Here is a 5,379-nt window from a genome sequence, read left to right as displayed (position 1 = left end):
CAGGACATGTTCTCTTTGAAGGAAGTTTGTTTTTATCTGTTTGCTTGTTGAAAAATGACTGCCCCTGACTGCCCCTGCATGATGTGTGTGCAGTCTTTGGCACACTCCTGTGCAGTGGAATGGGACATAGACAGAGCCATTGCTGCTGCTAACCCCCATCAGCACTGTTCACCTCACTGTAAGTATGTGCCTGCCGCGCAGCACACAGCTTTGATTAGTTGGGCTCATTCATCCCTGGGGACAGGACACCCAGGCTCTACCCGCATGTCACAGCTGCTGGGGGCTCGTTACTGGAGGCCGGGGATGCACCGTGATATCCTGACTCACATGGTTTCCTGCCCGTAGTGCACATGGAGCAAAGTGCCACTCACGCCCCCTGCTGGTAAGCTACTCCCCTTGCCAGTTCCCAAGCAGCCATGGACACATATCGGTCTGGATTTTATAACGGACTTTCCTCCTTCACTAGGAGGGTAACACCACAATCCTAGTGGTGGTTGACAGGTTCTCCAAGATGGTGCGTTTCCTGCTCCTAGCCAGCTTACCCATGGTGTGGAAGACTGCGTACCTGCTATTCCGGAATGTGTTTAGGCAGTTCGGTTTACCTGAGGACATTGTATCAGATAGGGGACCGCAGTTCACCTCGCGTGTATGAGTGTAATTCATGTCAAAATTCAACATCACTGTCAGTCTTACTTCAGGTTACCACCTGCAAGCTAACGGCCAGGTAGAGCGAGTCAATCAGGAGTTGGGGCAATTTCTGTGGGCCTAATGCAGCAAGCACTCTGACACCTGGTGCATGCTCCTGACATGGGCGGAGTATACGCAGAATTCCCTCACCCAGTCCAGTATGGGTAAGACACCATTTGAGAGCGTGCTGGGTCTCCAGCCTCCCCAATACCCCTGGAACGCTGCCTCATCAGATCAGCCCGCCATTGAGGACTGGTGTAAGAGAAGCGAGAGGGTCTGGGCGGACAACCATCAGTGACTGGACGCAGCAGTGCAACGAGCTCAAGGCACATGGCAGGAGGAGTGAGGCCCCCTCCATACAAGGTGGGAGACAAAGTTTGGGTGTCAACCAGTGACGAGGGGGGCTGACTCACACACACGCCCACTTCAGCTAGGCACACACTTTCAGTCACCAAACCACTCCCCAGGTCCCAATCACCAAACTTTTGACACCTGTTCCCTATTTCACACACAGCAGTTAAGCCCACAGGTCTTGCAGTTCAGAGCTGCACATTGTTGAGCCTTTGCCTTGCATCCAAAGTCTCCTCGTCCTTGGTCTGCCTCTTTGGACATTGCTAAGTGCTCCTATCTACATGGTTATTGCCTTTTGGCCTGAGTCTTTGTGTTTCTTTTATTATGGACAATAAAGCTTTCAGTTTGCAGCCTCTTCCTCCTGCCACCTCTATACCCGCGTCACATAAACAGTACATGGATAGAGCATATTATACCTATAAGACATACAGAGACCGGGGAATGACCAAACAATACTACAGACGCAAACTAGTGAAGATTGACAGGAAAACTACACATACAATGAACTAGAAGACATGATTTACAATTCATTAAATACACTTTAACACAGCTGAAATATGACACCAGGAACACAGCTTAACTACACAAATGACTAGACAAAGACCGATGAATATCCATACATACAAATAACAAGTATAAAACAGGAGACATACAAATCTATTTACACTTCAGTCTTCAGCCTGAGGGTCTCCTCAGGGCCAGTTACATCAGAGTGGCACAGGCTGGAGAAAGGTATCATCACAGGCTGCACCATATCAGTGATCCTGTTTGCCTTGGCTATGAATATGCTTGTGAAAGCTGCAGAGCCAGAGTGCAGAGGTCCCAAGTCCAAGTCTGGAGTCCGCCAGCCACCAATTCGTGCCTTCATGGATGACCTGACAGTGACCACGGAGTCAGTGCCTGGAGGCAGGTGGCTCTTAGCAGGACTGGAGAGTTTGATGACATGGGCCAGGATGTCATTCAAACCGTCCAAATCAAGATCTGTGGTCTTGAAGAGAGGCAGAGTGGCAGAGAAGTTTCGCTTCTCTATCGCAGGAACCCCAATCCCGACCAACACTGAGAAGCCAATCAAGAGCTTGGGGAAGTTTTTTGACAGCAGCCTCAGAGATAGGGCCTCTATCAAGACCACCTGTGAAGAGCTAGATGGATGGTTGCTGAGTGTGGATAAGACGGGCCTTCCAGGGAAATTTAAGGCGTGGATTTATCAGCACGGGATTCTGCCAAGGATACTGTGGCCTCTGCTACTCTATGAGTTTCCGATCACCACCATCTCAGAGCTGGAAAGGAGAGTCAGTCGCTACCTGAGGAGATGGTTAGGATTGCCAAGGAGCTTGAGCAGCATCGCCCTCTATGGAAACACCGGCAAACTGACACTCCCCCTGAAATCCATCGAGGAGGAGTTTAAGGTTTTGCGTGCGAGGGAGGTTCTGCAACTTCGAGAGTCAGCAGATCCAAAGGTAGCTGGAGCAGGAGTATCAGTAAAGACCGGCAGGAAGTGGAGAGCAGTGACTGCAGTGGAGCAGGCTGAGTCTCGTCTGCGCCACAAAGTCCTGGTGGGAACAGTATCCAGAGGCAGGGCTGGACTAGGAACCACCTTTTGGTCCGGTTTGACAAGGCTCAGGGGCCAGAGCGGAGGCAATTATTCCAGGAGGAGTTGAGAGCAGCGGTGGAGGAGGAAAGATCCAGCAGGGCAGTGGGGATGAGAATGCTTGGACTAGTGGGGAGGTGCTTGGACTAGATGGGAGCAAGTAGCGGAAAGGAAGATCTCGTGGGCAGAGCTATGGCAGGCAGAGCCACACCGTATCAAGTTCCTGGTACAAGCGGTCTATGATGTACTCCCCAGTCCATCCAACCTGCACTGCTGGGGCCTGGTGGATTCTCCAGCTTGCCCCCTATGCCAAAGGAGAGGGACCCTTGAGCACATACTCAGTTGCTGCCCAAAAGCTCTAGGGGAAGGCAGATACTGATGGCGGCATGACCAGGTGCTCAAGACAATTGCAGAGAGCATCTGTAGTGCTATTACCATCTGCCGGAGGTCAAAGCCTGTGAAGAAAATCATCAATTTCATCAAAGCTGGAGAGAAGCCAGCAACAGCCAAGGAAACACCAGGGCTTCTCAACACCGCACAGGATTGGCAGCTATCAGTGGACTTGGGCAGCCAACTGAAGTTTCCCCAACATATTGCTCAGACCACCCTCAGACCTGACATTGTGCTGGTGTCAGAAGCAACGAAGGCCACCATTATGTTAGAGCTCACTGTGCCATGTGAAGAGCGCATGTAGGAGGCCTTTGAGCGGAAGAGGGCGAAGTACGACAGCCTGGTAAGTGACTGCCACAAAAAAGGCTGGAAGGCTAGATGCTTGCCTGTGGAGGTAGGGTGCAGGGGCTTTGCAGGGCAGTCTCTGTACAGAGCCTATACTGTACTCGGCATCACAGGAGGGAGAAGGAGGAGAGCCATCTTTAACAGCACAGAGGCAGCAGAAAAATCCTCTAGGTGGCTCTGGATAAGAAGAGGGGAGCCGTGGTCGAGTGCTGCTAGGGCACAAGCCGAGACCTGATCAACCTCGGCTGGGTCGCCTGAGTGAGGGTGTAGGATGTTTGAAAGACCCGAAACACCCGATGACCTCAGGTAACATCACTGATGATGTGCCCTAGCTATGCATCAGAAGATGTATCAGTACAACACTGCGAAACAGAGTTACGCACAGCAAGCAATGAGACTGCGTATGTCAGAGGCAAGTATAGAATGAAACCTAAACGCATATAAGCACTGTTGAGAAAATTAGTTTTTTTCTTAGCAATAACATTAGCAAAAATATATTTTGCTCATCAATAAAATTTATATTAAAATTAGATATATAATTATTAATTAGATAAATAATTGCTGCCATAGACTATTAAAGTTTATTCATAATCTTAGAAGGGCCTCACAAGGGGCCTTATAGCATATTGTTGCAACAGAGAACAGTTTGGTCTATAGGGAGTGAAGTGTCTGTAGAATATGTTCTATATTGATAATCTCCACAGAAGGTGACTTGCAACAATTACCTGTAATGACACCTTATCAGTCTGAGACACTGGGACCATGGAAGAGGACTGAAGGGGTGGAGCAGTAGTATATAAACCTGCTTGTTAGAACTTCGGATCTCTCTGATGTAAATGCTAGAATGTGTGAGATCCCCAGATATATCTCTGTTTTAATAAAGGCCTTTTGCTATTGTAATAATTTTGGTATGTTGTTCCTGCTATCTCTTTTGCATCAAACGAACGCACTGGGCTAAATTGGTTGACAGAAGTTAAAGCCATAACAGCACATATAAAAAAATCTTCAAACATTGACCCACCCTCAAACCAGAAACTAAGAGACTAAATACAAAACTTAATCGAAGACAAACAGCTGTAACAAAAGGGGTGTGGCTACACAGAACGTGAAGAAACCTGCTGACAGGGAAACTTACTCTTCTGTCTTGCTCATTCTCATTCTCTATCTCTCTCATCTAATTCATTTCAGGTGTTGCTTTCCTTTGACTCACTTGTGTGTGTGTTTGTGTGTGGGTGGTAGGGGGTATAAATAAACACAGACAGTAACTCACTCTAGTATCTCCAGTGTACAGTTTGGATCTTCCAGTAGAGCAGAGATCTGCTTCACCCCTAAGTCTCCTGGTTTACTGTGGTTCAGGTTCAGTTCTCTTAGGTGTGATGAGGGGTTTGATCTCAGAGCTGAAGCCAGAGCAGCACAGCCTTCCTCTGGAATGCTGCAGTTATACAGCCTGCAGACAGGAGAAAAGATCGTCATACTTAAAATTATAGCACAGTTATTTCCGACCCTATAATGTGATTGGCTGAGAGGCGATCTAGGAGTGCCATTATTAGCCGATAATGCACTGTAAACGAAGCGCTCCATGTATTACTCTGCCACATACAGGTAACCTGCCAACGAAGCAGCGTTTACAAGCCAAACAGCGCAACTACAAACAAGCAGCAACAATATCAAAATGAATTACAGGGAGTTCGTTAAATCTATTGGCTTCGAAAGCATTTGTTTCGATCTGAAACTGGAGGATGAAGCTATAAATTACCAGCCTGATTCCTCCACTGAGCCAAGGTTTGTCACTCTTACAAACAATGATTTGGATGAGCTGGAAATACAGAGAAACGAAGTTAATACCGTAAAACAAACGGTGGGCTCTTAATGTATTTACATCCTGGCATATGCCACTGTATTTAATGTATTTACATCCTGGCATATAGGCACTAAATATGGTAATGTTAGTTAGCTTAGGTAGTTAGGTAATGTTAGCTAGCTTAGCTTGCTAGAGTTAGTTATAAAGTAGGCTAATT

General features: G+C 47.6%; 1 pseudogene; it reads left to right on the top strand.

The window, feature by feature from the left end:
* The first annotated feature begins 847 nt into the window (after window positions 1-847).
* On the top strand, window positions 848-3,596 carry LOC143482346 (uncharacterized; annotated as a pseudogene).
* The last annotated feature ends 1,783 nt before the right edge of the window (window positions 3,597-5,379 follow it).

This window comes from Brachyhypopomus gauderio, chromosome 18 (assembly GCF_052324685.1).
Source record: "Brachyhypopomus gauderio isolate BG-103 chromosome 18, BGAUD_0.2, whole genome shotgun sequence".
In the NCBI taxonomy this organism is placed as follows: Eukaryota; Metazoa; Chordata; class Actinopteri; order Gymnotiformes; family Hypopomidae; genus Brachyhypopomus; species Brachyhypopomus gauderio.
This window is presented reverse-complemented; position numbering and strand designations above follow the sequence as displayed.